Source organism: Hyaena hyaena, unplaced genomic scaffold (assembly GCF_003009895.1).
Source record: "Hyaena hyaena isolate Hyena2069 unplaced genomic scaffold, ASM300989v1 scaffold_16, whole genome shotgun sequence".
In the NCBI taxonomy this organism is placed as follows: Eukaryota; Metazoa; Chordata; class Mammalia; order Carnivora; family Hyaenidae; genus Hyaena; species Hyaena hyaena.
In genome coordinates, this window is record NW_024080650.1 from 4,892,209 (window position 1) to 4,911,742 (window position 19,534).

Consider the following 19,534-nt stretch of genomic DNA (forward strand, 5'->3'; position numbering starts at 1 on the left):
GCCGCGGGACTCAAACCCACGAACCGTGAGATCATGACCTGAGCCAAAGTCGGACACTTAACCAACTGAGCTACCCAGGCACTCCTATGTGAAGGGTTTTAAAAGGTGAGGTATAGATACTGCTATTAGAAGGAGAAGCAAGGATGTTTCAGGACTGTTCATGGTAGTCTGGTTGGTCAAGTGCTGTTAATTTCAGTTCCTCCTGAGCAGCACACTGAGGGATCACCTTCAATCCTAAGCCTTGACATCCATTTGCTGTCTTAACTAGAGTAGGAACTCTGTCTTCAGTTTTGTTACCTAAAGCTGCCTGGGCAATTTTGCAGACTCACATGTACTTCTCTATCCATTTTAAATCATGGTACCGCTGAATGCCTGTTCTTTCCAAGGTGAAGTGAGAATTTGAATCAAGATCATAAAGCTCCAAACCTGAAAGAGTCATTGCTAGAGTTTACATTCTCATTTCAAGAGCACTTGCAGCTCACAGGTGCAGAGGAAAAAAGCCCATTGCATTTTGCATTCCTGTTTCTCAAACCATTCATTATTTTAAGAAATATTACCTTGGTTCTATTTCTAACATTTATTTTTTAAAGTGATATACTTTAGAGTAAATGTACTGAGAAAGGCTTTGTTTACTGACTGAAGAGAGAAGGTGTGCTTGGAAGTATGGGATCTGGACTTTTAAATTTTTTTGCCTCACCATGGAATGAGCCACTGTAAAATGCTAATTCTTTATTCATTTGAATATTTGAATCTTGTTTTGCTTTTATTTATTGTTTGTGTGTGTTATTTATTTATTGCTCAGAATATTAAATACTTGCATGTAAAAACTGTCTATTCTTTAATTTCAGACTTTATTTATCATTTCTTTAAATTCAAAGCTCTGATGGTATTATATAATGTACGATAATTTAAATGCCATGAAGCATCCAAAACAACTAAGCAGATGCATGGGGCATATGTTATGCTAATAGAAAAGATATCTAAAGTACTACCCTAACTATAAACATACTTCATTAAATTAGAGAGAGAGAGAGAGACAGAGAAAGAGAGACAGAGAAAGAGAAAGGGAGGCACTATAGTTATTCATTTATTTTTTTACTGAAAAAGTAGCAAAAGAGAGACTGTAAAACTTATTAAAATCCTCTTCAGGCCAAGTCCAGCTCTTACAGCAGCTATTTTTCACATGCTTCATCCCACAACTATGCTTTCTAGATCTCTTTTCTTCCAGTAGTGTCTCCATGTCATTTCTGATGGAAAACAACTTGGACTTTCTTCTTAGTCTCCTTTTCTAGGCTATTCTGCCCCATATTCCTGAATTAGAGGCTTAAGAACCAAGCAACCCTATACCTTGCCTTAGAACAATGTTTTTGAATTTTTGTTTTTGTTTTGCTTTTTTTTTTTTTTTTTAGTCTTGTTTGGTTTCTTATGAAGTCACGGTGAAATCTATCTGTTATGTACAAATAAATATCACATACTTGCACACTCACACTACTTAAGCTCAGGTCTTCTTCCATGCTCAGTCAACATTCTTGCTCAAGGTCATGTCATTCCATCTCATGGATGGAAATACACCTGTTGTCCACTCCCAAATTCATATGACCATTCCTTCTATATGCTACTTTTGATTTTGAGGCTCTTTGTATGACATTGCGACTTATATGTCTTTAATGCACCCTGATCCCTCATCTATAGGTGAACTGTCAGTCTTTACACATCCCAAACCAACCCCTCCTCTATCCTTCCTTTTTGATAAATTTCATAGCTATCTACTTTGTTGCCCAGGCTGGATACCTAAGGGTTATCCTTGAGTACTTCTTAGATAAGAATCTCCCTCTAGCTAATCTATTACAGTGTCCTGTCGATTTTATATCTAATATACATCTAAAATCAACCCACTTCTTTCTACCTTAACTTTCTCCCAAGACTCAAGGACTTCCTTTGTTTTAGTTGGATACTTTTTCCTCAGGGCTCAGCTTTAAAGATATTTTTTAAAAATTTATTTTAATGTTTTTTTTTTTTTTGAGAGAGAGAGAGAAAAAAAAGAGAGACAGTGCAAACAGGGGAGGGCAGAGAGAGAGAGGGAGACACAGAATCCCATGCAAGTTCCAAGCTCTGAACGGTGAGCACAGACATCAATGTGGGGCTCAAACCCATGAACTGCAAGTAAATGAGCCAAAGCTAGACATGTAACTGACTGAGCCACCCAGGCACCCCATCAGGGCTCAGCTTTAATGTCACCTTATGTATCAGTTATCTCTTGTCGCAGTCATGCTGTGTAACAACCACAAAACATCACTGGCATTACAATGCAACAGTAGGCGTTTGTTTTTCACACATTTGGTGGGGTGGGGTTTGCCTTGATGACTCCTGGTCTTGGAGGAGCTCACTCGCATGGCTGGTGCTCAGCAATTTGTTGGCTGATTCAGTATGCCTTCTGCTAGGAAGCCTGGGAATACTCCATTCTGCTCCACATCTCATCATCTAGCAGGCTAGCTAGAGAATATTCTCATGGGGGAAGTAGAGACACAAGAGCAAAAGTAGAGACACTGGTTTTTTTTATTGCTGTAGTACGTCATGCCTCCTAACATCCTATTGGCTGAAACAAATCATATTTCTGAACTTGGGGTTAAGGGACAGGGTATTCTACTTTGATTCCTAAGTGGAGATCTGCTCCGGGCTTATCTGCAGGTAGCGATAAGGTTAATGAATCAGCCCTTCCAGCCCAAGGCCCCTGATATCCTGAGCTTTTTGAGAGATATCCCAGTTTCTGATACTGTGACTCTGATGTACTTCTCTCCCTGGATCAAAGTTGGGAGCAGGGGTCAGTGCTGTAACACTGTATGCAAAGAAGCCTTCCTTGCCTGTTGCTGCTTGTTAGATTCTTTCCTGGAATCTAACTGGAATCACAGGAACCAGTCTAAGAAGTTGGAGAAACTCTAACTGCTTCCTGGAAATTCAACTCTCTTTCAAAGAACGTAACCTAAGGCAAAATATATCCTACTAATGGCATGTTCAATGGTATCATCTTCCATTCAAAGGGCGGAATTATTGTTGGTAAAATTTCTTCCAGTTCAAAGAAAGTGAGTCCCTTTTAAAGAGTTTTGTTCCTTAACTCACAATTTAATAGTGAAGTCGTTTGCTGTCTACTGTAAAAAGTTGTCAGAATAATTCATTAAGAATAAAGAGCATTGAAAGATCCATAGTCCTATTTTTCTTCTGCCAAGTAACTAATGCAAGCTTTATCAGTACAGTTGGAGACAATTGCATGGGCAATTTAGATTTCATGGGAAATCTAAATCCTTTGAGGAAAAAAAAAGCATTCAGAATGATGGTAAGAGAGCCCCCATCCACCGCTCTACCGCAACCTGCCAGTATGCATTCCTTCCCGTCCTCCACACACGGGACAAAGGAGCTCCCGCTGCTGCTGGATCATGATGCCCATCCATCCTGCTGCTCATGCTGTTTGCCATCTGGAATACCCTTCCTGCACTTTCCTGCCAGTCAAGTCTCCTCAACATCTAGGCATCAGGTAGAATCGAAATTTTTAAATGGGCATACTTTTGACCCAGTACATTTGTTTGAATGATTTATTCTAAGCATATAATGGGAGCTGTGCTTCGAGATTGCATGGCAATACTCCAAAACATTAGCAATATTTATGTAGTCTGCAGAAGTTGGGATTTGGAGGTCAAGAATTTGTCATTGTCATCAGATTACCTAGATTCAAATCCTGGCGCCACCATTGGCTGGCTACGTGACCTTGGCGAAATCACTTAACCTTTTCGCCCCAACTGTCTCATGAATAACGGAGTTAATATTAGCAACTATCCACTAGGTACGTTGGAGTTAACATTAGCAACTATCCACTAAGCACGTTGGGAAGATTGAAAGTGTCAATAAAATGTAATGTACCTTGAACAGTGCCTAGCACCCAATATGAACTCAGTACATGGAAACACTTATTGTTTTCATTATCTGTGGATTTTTTTTTTTTTTTATTTCTAGTAGAGAGAGAGACAGCGTGAGAAGGGGAGGGTCATAGAGAGAGGGAGTCACAGACTGAAGCAGACTCCAGACTCTGAGCCGGCAGTCAGCACAGAGCCCGACGCGGGGCTCGAACCCACGAATCGCGAGATCATGACCTAAGCGAAAGTCGGACGCTTAACCGACTAAGCCACCCAGGCGCCCCTCATTATCTGTGGATTTTTCTTCTTTTTTCTTGCTGCAGTTGCTGCTAATACCAGTTAGACTCTTTTCCTTGTGTTCCCTACAATCTTTTGCCTGGTCCTTTTGCTAGTGTAGATGTTCGATGAACAATTTTTAACTTGTCAAGAAAAGTAATGTAGGGTCTTAAACTAAACTAATTTCTTCCAGGGGAACCCTTGCCAAGTCTCTAATTCAGAGAGCTACTTCTCTTTCATGATAGCATCTGCAGATGTCATGACAGTTATTCAAGACCTTGGCAACTTGATAATATGACTCAGTTATGTGGCCAGTGTAAATTAGCTGAGTCCAATTGTTTAAGTAGACTCAGTTGGGTCAGAATTAACCTTTTAATTATATTTTATCTAATGTGAGTAGTCAGTGTTGTGCTTTAGGTATTTAAAACCTTGGCTCTCAGTTAGAAATTTAATAGCAACGCATTGCACCTTCTCATTGTGTGTTCCCAATGTGACTATACAACTTTTTTCTCCCTTTGTTTTAAGAGCGTTCTAATCATTGCTCTTGATGGAAGTTGCTTGTTTCATGCTCTAATGCTGCTTTACCTTTTTAGCCTATTAAGTTTCATTTTTTAACATGTGTCTTTATCCATATACAAACTGTGTCAGGAGACCAATTATGTCTATCTTCTTTTTTGGTTAAAATGAGGATATTATTTTTTTTTCCAAAGAATGATTTCATTTATCAAATACCCTATTGTGTCGCAAAATAGCATCCGGCCATTGGGACATAGACTTGAAGATGGTGGAAGACAGTCTTGGTGTGATAAGATTAAAGTGTAAATAGACAAATAAAATTATGAAAGCTTAGCGTGGTTATGCTGCTATGTGGTGAGGTAGAGAATCTGTTTAAAGCTTGGTGCCCTTGGAGAGAGTTGGTGGTCGGTCTCAGTTAGGAGAAGCAGTAGAGGTGAGGAATAGCTTTTCCTTGGAAGCACAGGATTGACTCCATTTTAATATCCTATGCACGGCCCTGAAATAGAAGGTCTGTTAACCATGAGCAGTTCCTGAAAACATGAGAAGGGCATCTGGGCTGAAAGGTGTCCCATTCCCCCTTTGTCACATTACTCTTTATATAGATCTGGGGTTTCAGAGTCAAGGTCATGATTTTATCTTGTCAGTTGTTTTGTCTTCGCACCCTGTTTGCCTTTACAGCAAGGGGAGCTGCTAGTTCTTGACACTACCGGGAGGGCTGTGCTTTCCCATCCGAGCAGATGGACGCCAGAAGAATACCACAAAGACGGATATAGATTTTAAAAGGGTTGGGAGAGAAACAAGAGAAATTCATGGGTGATAAGTCATTAACTTTTTATTATCCTTCTTACACACGGTGCATTGCTTCTTTAATAAAAGTACCAGAGAAGCACAATATGAGGAAGGTAGTTTTTAAATACCCAGTGAAAATACTATTTTATTTCCTTCAAATTGGCCTTTTATGTCCAGTCCTAGGTAGACTTTTTTTTTTCCTGGCAAAATCAGCAGGAACTTGCAGGTGGCTGAAATCCACCCTGTGCATTGTTGCCGAGAACATTTATAGCACATTGTTCAGAACAGAATAGCTAAGAACGACAGGGGGCTCTTCAAATGTGCCTCATCGAGCCCCAAATTGGAGACATGTTTTTGTCATTTCAAAGTTTCAACAGTAGAGTCTAGGATTCAAAGCAAATACCAGCTCCTGCTGAACACAAGCCTTAATTAATTTCCAGCAGGAGATGAGTGATTGCCAATAAGCCATGAATTAAAATGGGAACAGTGCACCAAAGGCCAGGTTCTCATCCCAAATGAATGGCGTTTCTTGCTGTTTTCTTGCAAGATCATCTCAGACTGAGAGGTGAGCAAGTTCCTGAGCCAGCTCTAACTGTACGGGGTGGATGGTGTGGGTAAACACAAAACAGTTAAGTTCTGGCCCACTGGAAAATGGGGACCAAATTGGATGGACTCGGGATTTTTTTCAGTGTCCCCAGAACTAAAGCTCTAATGTTTACAGGACATCTATTTACCTTGCTCCCTTATTTCCTTTATCGTCACGAACTTCTGTCTGGGGAGAGTTTTCAAAAGTTGGCTGTTCGCATTACTCAGTCAATGTTTGTAGGGGCCACTGATGCTACGTTGTGTCCAAGTGCTGCTTGAACTCTCCCGGGACCAGAAACTCCCTCCCTTTAGGAACATCCTGTTTCATCTCTAAGCAGCTCAGCCAGTTTTTTTTTTCCTTAAAATTGAGCCAAAACAAATCCCCTGCTGCTTTTATCCATTGAGGATGATTTATCCCTGAGGACCTAACACAGTGAATCAAAAACCTTGTGCTTGATAGCTTTTTAATAAAAAGGAAGGCAGATCTCAACCTCCCCCTGAGGGGCCTCTCCTATAGGCCAAACAGCTCCGCGTCTTTCAAACATGCTTCATTGAGGCATGATGTGTGTGTGTGTCTACTTGGTCTTGTGCAAATGATAATAATAACTATAATAATCAGAAATAGCCAATACGTATAGAGTGCTCAGGGTGGGCCAGGCACTGTTCTAAGGGCTCATATAATCCTCACAAGTATATGAACTAGTTACTAGGATTATCCCATTTTAAAGATGAGGAAAAATGAGGCATAGAGAGCTTAAGTAACTTGCTCAGGGATTTGACTGCAGAATTCACAGTCCTAATCACAACATTTTAATGCCCCTCCTGTCCTCGTTTGCCTGTTTCACCCATGCCTGTGCAGAAGACAGGAGACATTTTCAATTTCCTGTGGAAAAGTGACAGTTCTAACATCTACTCTACACTGGATATGTGCTAGCAACTTTAGATGTGTTGTCTAGATTCATCTTCTGAATGCTCAGCAAACATGAGCCTTGTTTTTCTGATGAGAAATGAACTGAAAGTGGTTAAAGATAACAGAAGGCAGCAGAATCAGAATTTGAATCCAGTCACTTCTGGATCAAAAGCATGGAGCTTCTATTCTACCAACCTGCTTTAAGAGCCATACTCATACTCAGTTGAGGGGCACCTGGGTGGCTCAGTCAGAGCATCCCATCTGACTTTGGCTAAGGTCATGATCTAGTAGTTCATGAGTTTGAGCCCCATGTCTGGCTCACTGCTGTCAGACTGTCGGCGCAGAGCCCTCTTCGGATCCTCTGTCTTTCTCTCTGCGCTTTATCCAATAAATAAATAAATATATATTTTTATAAATCCATATTCACTTGAGACTTGCTCTAGCTGCCAATCACCTGTGGTGAGTGAATGAGAGCTTCCTGCAAAGCAGAGCCTTGCTGTCTATGACTAGCGCCCTCCAGTGATATGAGAAAAGGGGTCATGTAAGTTCTGATTTTAGTTGACCTCAGACCTTCAGAGGCAAAATCAGCAGGGCTGGTTCCCGAACCCCCATAAACCCTGATGTTTACCTCTTCCTCAAGTCTGAGGCCTTCTCCTCACATCTGTTACAATATAGATTCAGTCTTTAGCAATTGATAGAATTATGTACTGAAATACTCACTTCTGTGCCAATGCAGTAGTTGGCTTTGGTTTTTATAGAGCTAGCTGCCTGCTAAGAGAGGGTCTCAGAGCAGGAGACCTAATTTGTGGGCTGCTAAGGTAAATTGAGTACATACATGTGGCACCCTAATGATCAGGAGGTAGAAGCAGAGAGTGGTCAGGAATAACTACCTAGAAAGAGCTCCCAGAGCAAAAGAGAGGGCCTCTTCTTTTACATCGACCACCAGTGGGATGTTTAAGGATTTATGGAGATTAATGCATTCCTCTTTTGAAGTTTAAACACTCTCAGAGGACGTGAAGCTGGTGGACAGTTAGAATGAATTGCTTTATTGGGTTGCAGTTTGCAAAGATTGCCTGCAGGGAATGTGTGATTTGTTGGAAAAGCAGGAACAAAATAGGGTGGAAAGATCAAAGACTCAATGTCTCAAGCACATCTTCTCTTGGTTTTCTCCAGTTCTTTCCTCTCCATCTTAATCATGAATTCATTATGATGGGAGGTCTCATTTGGATTCCTGGTGACTTATACAAGGAGTTTCCCAGAAATACCACCTGCAGTTCATTGGTTATGTCCAAGTGTGGAATCTTTTTTTTTTTTTTTAGGTTTTATTTAAATCTCAGCTAGTTAACATACAGTGTAATATTAGTTTTTGGAGTATAATGTAGTGATTCGACACTTCCATACATCAACCATGGAATCTTCTACAGAGTCCAGTATTTAGAATGAAACTTGTTACTTTGGGGTCAAATTTACTTAAGTTTTAGATTGAATCCTATGTCATCTTCTCAGCTTGGGAAAATTCCTTGATGTCTTCAATCCTCAGTGTTTTCATCTGAAAGGGAAGCTAGTAATACTTTCTGAGACTACTTTAGGAATTAAATGTGCTAATGTCGTACATTATTAGTGAACAGACTAGTGCTGACACATAATAGATGCTCAATAAAATAGGATATTATTAAAATTATTGTTGCTTTAATATTAGTTTGTGGATTTATTGAAAAGTGAATAAAGAGTCTTCCTCTTGTACAATCTTCTCTCCCATATTTTATGGAATTGTTTTTCATACTTGATTTGGAAACAGGATCTTTAAAATTTCTACTGTGAGATGTTACCATCGGTGAGGATTGCTACTACACTTTACAGGCACTAATCAAATCTCCAAGAATTAAACTAGAACCGAGTGCATTCTTAAAAAGGCAGTTTGGAGTTTTCAGACTTATCTTTTTTTTTTTCCCCCTTCACCTCATTTGCAAATACTTATCTCTGATTTAAATCATTCAAATGGCTTCAGAAACACAATGGAAGCAGAGCAGAGCAAAGCTTTTCCAACTGTCAGGTCTGGTGAGGTATGATGCAAAATGAGACATTTTGCTGGCATCTTGCACGGTCTCTAAATAGAATTAACAAAAGTGTCCACTTTTCAGTGGTTAAAAATAGTGTTTATTTTTGCATGCCTGGACACTTAAGGTGGGGATGGGTGCTGGTGGGGATGGGTGAATGGGTTGCAGGCAGGGACACTCTGAAGGGTCAGTTAAAATGTTCTTTGTCTCTGGATTTGATTTTAATTGGGTCAATAAAAATGAAGTAAAAATGGTCTTCCTTCCCTCTCTGAGGTGTCATCTTCAAATAAATTACGGGTTGAATCTGTAGAAAAAAAAAGAGCTGAAGAATTGAACAATCCATTGATATATTACAGAGTATTTGTTGTAATAATCAGTCCAAGACCTGACTGCTCCCCTTAAGCCTTTGGAGAGTATTTGAATATTAATAAGTTTTTGGGGTTTTCCTTTTTTAGTTTTTTTTTTTTTTTTTTGGCCCAGCAATACCCCACCCTACACCATTAATCATTAATTATGTTGTTAGTTAAGAACACATGTACTTGACTCATGTGGTTTATTTCTTTTCTACAAATTATACAGTAGAGCTATTTATTGTCTGTATTAAGAGGGCTTTAAATATCAAAGTGGTTAATCCACTTTTAATGTGGTTGAACAATCAAAATGCATTACTGCTTTATGTACAAGACCTTCTCATGAGGGGAGAGCTTGTCAAGAGCCAGCAATTAAAAACCATACAAGATTGGAAGACCATACCCAATTTTTTTCTGAGCAAAACACTTGCTCTTAATTTATTATTGAACATATGCATATATAGCACTTACCATCTGCGGGGTGATTTATGTTCTTTGTAAGCCCTAATGAACTTAATCCTCATAATGTCCTTCTGTAAGTAAATAAAGCATTACAAATATTCCCATTTTATAGATGAGAAAACAAATACGGTGGGGTTGAGTAACTTTCCTGAGGTTGTGTTGCTAGTAAGTGAAAGAGATGGAATTTGAAGCCAGGCTCTGTCTGTCAGCTTAATCAGTACTCTATTAGTATTTTTGTTCTACTTCTTAATTAAGTGTAATAAAAAAATAAACTAACAATAATAAAGCCTGCCAACATTAGCCCTGTACCCCTTATGTCATTATAGTGCTGTTCATTTTGAAAGCCAAAAAGAAACTTTATATTCTTTCTTTTTAATGATAAAATAAAGTCTCAAATTTGGTGATTTGAAATTAAAATCCAAATAGACATTTTAAAAAGCATGGACCTAGAACCAAATATTATTGGGAGAAAAAAAAGAGTGTGGTCTTTCGGCCCATCAACTGTTAGGGCTAGGAGACTCTGGATTTTCTTAACCCTTTATTTTTGGAGATGAAGAATGTGAGGTGGGGATGAAAGAGAAGCTGAACCAGGGCACAGGTGCTGCTGGTGATAGCACTCCATGTGGACACATGGCTCCCAGTCTAGCCTTTCTGCTGAGACATTTGCCTGAAATACCATCCCAGAAGACAGGCCAAGGAAATACTGAAGTCTGAATCTGTTCTGATCTTTGGTCTTTTTATATTTCCCAAGCAGCTTCAGTATTTGTCCACAGGACCTAACGTACGGTAGATGCAAGTACTAGCCGTTCTTTGGCAGAAAGGAGGTATCTGTCTTTTTAAAAGATAGATGGTTGATGTTGACTTATCTCTTATAATTAACAATACCGCTCACTTGTGGCAAATGTATACATAGCCATCATGTTCCAGACCAAAATAAAAACACTTCCATCATGCTAGAAACTTTCCCCATTCTTTTCCCAATAAATCCTCTCAACCTTAGAGGCAACCGCTACGTGGTTTCGGTCACCACAGACAGTTTTGAACTTCACATAATGGAACCTTACTATAGAGACTCTCTTGCGTATAGTTTCTTTTCCTCCTTGTAAGATTTTTTAGTTTAATCCTGATATTGCACATATCAGTTTGTTGTTTTTATTACTGTATAACTGAATAAAATTCTTAAGTATGTAAGTATATACATACAGGGGAAACTAATTATTTTGAAATACAGTTGTGAGCATATTTCTAGAAAACATGTATTGTATAGGTTAGCATGCATAATTCTTTATTAATACATTAATAACAAGCTCTAGCAGTGAGTCTAATAACTACTGTAATTTGGAAGTAGCAATGAGTGTATGTGATGGACATCTGTCACATCTGTAATATCGTTTTTCCTTGGTGGCAAAATAACAAATATTACCAATATTGATATGGTTTATTATTTACATCCTTAATTTAAGAAATCCTTAGTTAGCAGCTAGTAAAAATAAAGCTGTTTTTGTCATTCTAGTTCACAGACACCCCTGACTTCCATGGGCACTATGTTGCAGACTCTGGGACTATATGATGGTTACATGGGACGGTTCTTCTGGCTGTGTGGCTCCTTCGCCCCTCCCTCACTATATTTGACCTTTGAAATCTCAAATAAAGTCTTTGGGGACTGGGGAACTGGCTCTATCCACTTCCTCTTACACATGGATGGGAACTTACAGCGAAGAGATCTTTTTAAGGTTTTGGCTTCATACATCAGTAAGTTGTCTGTGGCTATGTCTGAGTGAACTAGGGGAGGCACTTGGGGTAAGACTTGTGAACAAGGGAGTATAGTTTCTAAGAGCACTTTGTTTTTTGTTTGTTTTTAATTTTTTTAATGTTTTATTTATTTCTGAGAGAGAGAACGTGAGCAGGGGAGGGTGAGAGAGGGGGAGACACAGAATCTGAAACCGGCTCCAGGCTCCGAGCTAGCTGTCAGCACAGAGCCCAATGTGGGGCTCGAACCCACGAACGTGAGATATGACCTGAGCTAAGTTGGACGTTTAACCGACTGAGCCACCCAGGCGCCCCTCTAAGACCACTTTGATTTGTCTTTGGGAATATCCCTCCATGAGACATTAAGAATGAAATTCTCTCTGCCCCTAGACGAATGCCCCAGACCTTTCTAGACCACAAGGGTCACGCAAATAAAACTAAGGACAAGAGAATTCCTGTGCTCACCTAACAGCTGGCACAGAATAGCATTTATTTGATTGTTTGAATAAGAAAACAGTATTTTGAAGATTTCTACAAATATCCCTTATAACTGGAAATGATAACTAAATATGTCAGTCTTTTACATCTGAATTCTAAATGGCTAAGAGTTTGGTTAGTGGGAGCTATAAATGAGAAATAGAGGCCCCATGATGACCTAGTCCATTGAAGTGTCAAGTTTGTCTCCTAGTTCAGAGTTAAAGGGAGCCATAGGGTGAGGAGCAATCTGTGTCCATAATCCTGTTGACAGCACTTTTCTTCAGGCTCTGATTCATAGCTCATCTGCTCCCTGTGGATTGCCCTGAGCTCAGCAATGCTATGCCAGTTTCCATGGCACTGATTTGCATACCAAACCAGGATTTGTATTTTTGTGTTTGCCTCACACATATCCAGTGCTAAGTGTTCTTCTAAGAAAGAGATTAGCATGCTAGCCAATTAAGAGAGATTGCCAGAAATAAAGCACCCAGGGAATTATTCTTCAGGTTATTTTGTTGCTGTTATGTCCAAGAACTGACAACATGCTTGATTGGTTTTGTTAGACCAGCATTGAGTCTTAAATATAAAATGTCTACAGTAAGATCTGTAGTAGGTTTTTTCTTTCTTTTTTTTCTTACTATATATTTTAAGAGGTTTACAAATGATTAAAAGATATTTTTATATGTATGGATGTAGTTTTACTATGGGGCAGCAATGGATTCCTGGAAGTTTAGCTTTGGAGACATTGTTTTGATTGCTGTGGGTGTCTCTGTTGGAAAATTCTGCCTCATTTACTAAGAAATAGTTTCTTTTTTTAATGGTTATGTATTTGTTTTGAGATAGAGAGAGTGAGAGAGTGAGCATGTGAGTAGGAGAGGGGCAGAGAGAATTGGAGAGAGAGAATCCCAAGCAGGCTCCATGCTTTCAGCACAGAGCCCGACACAGGGCTTGAACTCATGAACTTTGAGATTATGACCTGTGCTGAAATCAAGAGCCAGATGCTTAACAGATTGAGCCACTCAGGTGTCCCAAAAAATATTTTCTTAATAGACATCATGTTTTTTAAAAAATAAATTATCCATTATCTAAATCAGCATTTTAAATCAGCTTTAATCATCAGAACAAAAGATGCAAAATGTTTGGTTCTAAAATTTCTCCATTGAGGGGCGCCTGAGTGGCTTAGTTGGTTAAGCATCCGACTTTCGCTTAGGTCATGATCTCGCGGTTCATGGGTTCGAGCCCCGCGTCGGGCTCTGTGCTGACTGCCAGCTCAGAGACTGGAGCCTGTTTCAGAATCTGTGACTCTCTCTCTCTCTAACCCTCCCCTTCTCACACTGTCTCTCTCTCTCTCTCTTAGAAATAAATAAAACATTAAAAAAATTTTTAAATTTCTCCATTGAATAATACTTAGCAAGACATAGGAATGATGGACTGGTACAATCATAGGATGAACTTCAAAATCATGATGCTGAAAACAAACAAACAAGCAACAACAGCAACAACAACAAAAACATGATGCTGAGTAAAAGAAGCCATTTACCAAAGAGTATATACTGCTTGATTCCATTTGATGAATTTCTGGAATAAGGAAAATAAATCTATGGTGAAAAAGAAAGAGAACAGTGCTTGGCTCTGGATATTGAGGTCAAGGGTTGGGGTAATGAAAATGTTCCATATCTTGGTAGGGTTTGAGTGATGTGTGTGTGCACTCAAACTCATGACTGTGCATTTTAGATTTGTACATTTCACCCTATATAAATTTTACATCAAAAGAGTAAAAAATAAAGTTCTCCATTGCAAAATCCAGGGTTATTATATCAGAGATTTAGAAAAACTACACGCTGAGCAAAAGTGGTATCAGTAGTGGAAGTTCCATTAGCAATATTGGAAATTGTTTGTGGATATGTCCGTTCTGTTACTTCTAATATTTACCTGCATCTCTAGATCCCTGTTGAAAGGTGTCTGCTTCCAGAAAGCCCTACCTTGATTTCTAGTTTTGTGTGGTCAGCACTTATTTGATTGAGTTGGAAAGTGGATCATTTGGACTTCATTTTAATCCACCTTCCTTTTTACAAATGAAAAGAAAGGCATCTGTGATTTTGCCTTTGATTAGGTGACATTTGATATTACTGTTTCTCAGGGAAAGTTTAGCTTTGTCTCTGTTAAATGCATTAGCTCTCAGACAGTGGTATGTCTTGGCAAATGGTTTCATAACTCCAGAGTAATCTTTTGTCTTTTTCAATGCTTTGAGTTGTCTCAGTTGCCTTTTGAACTTGGCTATGAAGCCTCCACCTTGTGGAAGGTGGCTCTGAGTACCTGTCCTAAAGTCATGGCTGGTCCATGTTACACGATTGGCAGAAATATGCATATATAGATGCAGGCTTAGAATGAGAGCAATGGAGTCAACCTTAATAATGTCTGTGTAGGAGGAGAATGAGTCCTTCTTCTGCATGTGCTTTGTGGATGTTCTTCTCTGTTGATGTCCTCTCTCATCTTTCATGGAACCTCTAAGTCCATGGTTCTTAGTGTACAACAGTTACAACTCTACAAGGTCCTGTAGGTAGCCCACCCAGATCCTTTAATAGATTCCAGCTGCTGTGAGCAATGGTTTCTCAGGCTCACAGCTGCGTCCTTTCTCAAAAAATTACCCTTGGCTAGTGGAAAATGTCTAGTCAGGATGCTTAAAGATCCACCCCCCAACACACACACACACACACACACACACACACACACACACACACATATCATGCTCCCCTCTGCCCCCAGCCAACAGGCCTGTCCTGTTGCCACAAGTAGGGACAACTCTGTGGTGTGATTTATGCTCCCTGTGGGATCAGACCAAAGACGACACTCAAGCACTTGTCTTCCTGTTTATCTTCCCCAAGAAAATGGTGAAGATCCTCAGCAGACCTTCAAAGGGAGCTAGGCAGGCCCACTTTAGGAGAGCAACAATGATTGCTTCTAAGACGTCTTTACATGTGGGTTGTCTGGGTACATGTAATCAGGTATTGGCTGTTTTCATGTTTTCCCTGAGCTGAAACCAGCTTCATGCTGTGCTTGTGGAGTGCGACTCTTCTTGCATGAAACAGAATCAAGAGTAATTACCCTCCCACATGTTAATAACAGGAAAAAAATCATGTTTTTAAACATTTTTCTCCTCTTGCATCCCTACCCCATGTGAAAAAGGGCATAGTTTATACTCATTCCATCTGTAGAATTTTCAACAGGAAGGACACATACAGAATAGAAGCCTAATCTTGGGTAAACTTGGGGCATTAGAATATGCTAGAGACTGTGTATTGACTGGGAGCCAGGAGCCTCCATGATTTCTCTCTACCGGGGCGAGGTGGGGGTGGGGGGGATGGCTTCAACCTTTAGTAGGCTCTCCTGTGTTTGAATGTAGCACTATTTCATAAAGAGTGACTGTTCTTTTCCAAATATCTGGGATTATAGAGTCACAAAAAATATAACTATTTACACTGCTTATTTACTTACATTGAGAATGATGTTTATATGTATTTGTTTTTTAATGAAATGTGAGAGGAAGGGAAAACCGTTCCTTTCTCGTTAGAGTAAAATTTTGGTGCCATGGAGGGCTTCTCAGCCTGCCTGCAGCTTTGAATTTTATTTAAAGCAGAAAACACTAGCAGGTTTTTTTTTTTAAGGGAAAGTGACAGTGCTGTGTAACAAACCCCCTCAACTTCAATGAGTTTAATTAGTCCAGGAGTTTATGGTTCACCAATAGGGACTAAGCTCACTGGGAGTTTCTTCTGGTCCTGGCTGGGTTCACTCATGTGCCTGGTGATCAGCTGATTATCGTTTGGGGCAGTGGGGAAAACTGGGCCCTCTCCCTTTCATTCTCTAGTAGCCTAGCCTGAACATGTTCTCATGATAGTGGCAGAAAAGTAAGCCTGAGAGTAAGCAACTTCACTTAACCAAACACATTTCAATCCTTGCTTGCATCATATTTGCTAAGATTCCATTGGTTAAAGCATGTCACATAGTCAAGCCAACAGTCCCTGCAGGAAAATACTACAAGGTTAATAGTCAGAGGCATGAACACTGGGAAGGACAAATAATTGGAGACATTGAGGCAGTATATAGAATTTAGTCAAGTGAAATATGAACCTTACTAGCTAGAACCCTAAAGCTCTGATTATAACTTATTTTTTATTTGTCTTTTCCTTTCCAAATCCTTGCCCTACTCATTTTGACCCTTTTTATTTATCCTCAGTAAATTTGCATGCCTCATTCTTCTTCTTGGGATATCTTTTATTCTTTTTCTTTTATCTATCCAAAGTCTAAATATTTCCTCAAACCCATTGCAAATTCACAGTTTTATGGAAACCTGATGTTTGTGTCATTGTTCAACATTTACATACTACTTTATATTAGTGGTTGTTTTTATGTGTATGTATGTTTCGTTACTCTTATATAGCATAGTTTCTTTAAAGTCAGAGACCATGTCTTATAATTATTTATATCCCCCAGGTGGACTTATTATATAGTAAGAGCTGAAAAAGTATGTTGATTTACTGGTGGTCTGTTTTCCACATTCAAAGCTAATCTTCTCATCCTTGTCTCTAACAACTTTAATCTTCTTCTAAGTCCGGGTTAGCATCTTGAGTGCTATGTTCAGTCAGTTAGTAACAGCTGCGTTGAGAACAGCTCTGCAGTCATAACTAGGAAGAGTTGGAATGAGCACCATTATAGATTAATAATGTCTGCCATGGATTAAAGAATGGGATTGACCATTCAAATTTGATGCCAAAGTAGTTCTTAATTCTTCTTTGAGTGGCATTACATGTTCTTAACTCTGGAGGAACATAGTAGTGGTATTCATTAAGGAAAACCATGGTAATGCCAAAGTATGATATGTGAGAAACCATACATTTAAGTAAAATCTCTTTGTAAGTGACACTATAGTACAAAAATTGGGGCATTCTGTCAACAAGCATGACTTAAAATTCTGTTTGTGCTGGTTTCTGACTCTGTGTCTTTAGAAAAGCTATATAACTTTGTTTGCCTGAATTTCCCCCTATGATAAAAAAATGCTACTAAATGACAGAAAATGCTTAACGTTGGTGGTGGGTTCACTGAGAAATAATTCAGTAAATACTAGCTACTATTATATTTTAAAATTATTATTTGTTATTAATCAGTAGGATAAATTACAAATAAATGAAACATAATATTAAAATAAAAATAAGGGGGTACCTAGGTGGTTCAGTTGGTTAAGCGTCCACCTTCATCTCAGGTCATGGTCTCTCAGTTCTTGAGTTTAAGCCAGTGTTGGGCTTTGTGCTGACATCTTAGAGCCTGGAGCCCGCTTTGGATTCTGTGTCTCCCTTTCTCTCTTCCCCTCCCCCGTTCTCATTCTGGCTCTCTCTCAAAAAAACCACTAAAATTTTTTTTTAAATATATAAAATGAAAATAGGGACACTTGGGTGGCTCAGTAGGTTAAACGTCTGACTCTTGGTCTCTGCTCAGGTCATGATTTCATGATTCGTGAGTTTGAACCCTGCTCAAATGGCTTCTCTCTCTCTCTCTGCTCTCCCCCCACCTGTGTGTTCACATGGGCACACATGCACTTTCACCCTCTCTCTAAAAAATAACTCTAAAATGAAAATAAAATATAAGATCTGAATCTGGAGATCTTAAATGATGCCTGATGAGAAGAATGGAAGGTTAGTGACACTGGGTCTAACAGTGGGTGAAGCCATTTCTGAAATACCAGGAACCATTTACAGTAAATATTCTATCAGTTACAGACACCTGGTTTCAGTCCATTTCAGTTTGAGATGGAGAACCACTAAAAAGGATTTGTTACAGGGATTTGAGTATATGCAATTGTGAGAGATATTGAACAGTCTGCTGTTTTTACATCTGAAGCTGGAGTCTGAAACCTACAGGGGAGGGAAGATGGACATAAAGTAGGGGAAAGCAAGGACAAGCTGGGACTCCCAAGCATGAATTGGACCCCACTAAAACAGACTGTACTCATGTCAATCCTCACTTCCTCTGACCTTGGCAAGCTTCTCTTGCAGGACATCTGAACACATGACTGATCAAGCAGGAGGAGAACTTGAGAGAGCAGGAAAAGGTGGGACAGTTGCATGCCCAATAAGGGAGCCATCAGAGAAGTGACAATGGGCATGAGCTATAAAATACTGTGTAACCTGAGTGTGAAGAATAGTGTGGCTTCCTCTTTACTTCCTTCTTCCAACTCTCCTAAATAACGTCTCCTATGGCCCACCTACTTAGAAACACAGGGAAGGCAACTGGGAAATTTTGTTCCATCCAGCTAAGTCACCACATTGCAGTCACCACATACCCCTAGCAACCACGTAGTGACCATGTGATGTGCTACAACAGAAAAAGAACTGGCCTTCACATTGGACTTAAACCTTTCTCTCTGGGTTTTATGTCTTAATATTCTCATGTACAATAGGGAATGGACTTTTTCATCTTTAAGGTCCCTTCCAGCTGTTAAGCACATACTTTAGTCATTCTACTTCCCACCTCATTAAGTTTCTTGTGCCTGCCAGTTATACTTACGTATTTCCTGTGATTCTGTCCCTAGGCAGTCAGCTAAGGCAGAATGAGCGCTACGCAAGTAAAAGGAGCTGCGAGTGTTTGCCTAAGCTCCCAGAGCTACCCAAGTCAAATGCTGGGGGCAAAGGGCAATCGTAAGTGATGAAATTAAATATTTACCGTGTTAACTATGACCACTCGTGGATTCCAGAGAAAGCAGACCATATTGACTGAAATGTTTCACTCCAGTTTTTTCTAATGATATGCAATCTTGACTAAATTTGCAAGCTCTCAGGGGGCTGAATGCTATTCAGCAACATTAATTTCTTTGCCTACTTCCAGTTACAAGCAATTATATTCTTGGCAGTTTTACTCTCCTTGAATAAGCACTTGTACACTTTATTGATAGCTGGCAGGGCTGATTCCCTCCATGCAAAGACTCACTTCTGGTTTTGACTCTAACTCAACAAAGTGCTTAAGTCACAGATCAACATTGCTGAGCATTCTAGGGGAAGACGTTATCATGGATTACTCTGGAACAGAAGATTCCAAGAAAGCTGAAGAGTGTTTGTTTATTTATTTATTTATTTATTTATTTATTTATTTATTTGCCTTCTTACCTGTATCTTTGTCCTCCCCCTAAAATTGGTGAATTAACCAGTCCTGGTAAGGCATTAGGTACAGGTTCACAATCTCCTTTCTTGAAATTGATGTTGCCTCCAGAGAACTAGCTTGCCTATAGTCATGCTCCCTTCCTTCAGCACACATCCAATACAGTGTCAATTCCAGTATATAAGACCCAGGCTCCTCACCCCAATTCAGGAAAACTCTGTAGAGCCATCTCAATTCAGAAGTCCACTGTGGTTGGCTGAGACTTCTATAGCAACAATATCAGAGCCTAACTCCTTCTTCTCCAGCCTTTCCCTT

The 19,534-nt window shown here is 39.5% G+C and overlaps 1 protein-coding gene across 1 annotated transcript in view; it reads left to right on the forward strand.

Annotated features, from left to right (window-relative positions):
- Positions 1-19,534, forward strand: part of PLCB1 (phospholipase C beta 1) — a 679,751-nt gene that overhangs the window by 145,903 nt on the left and 514,314 nt on the right. The window lies entirely within an intron of this gene.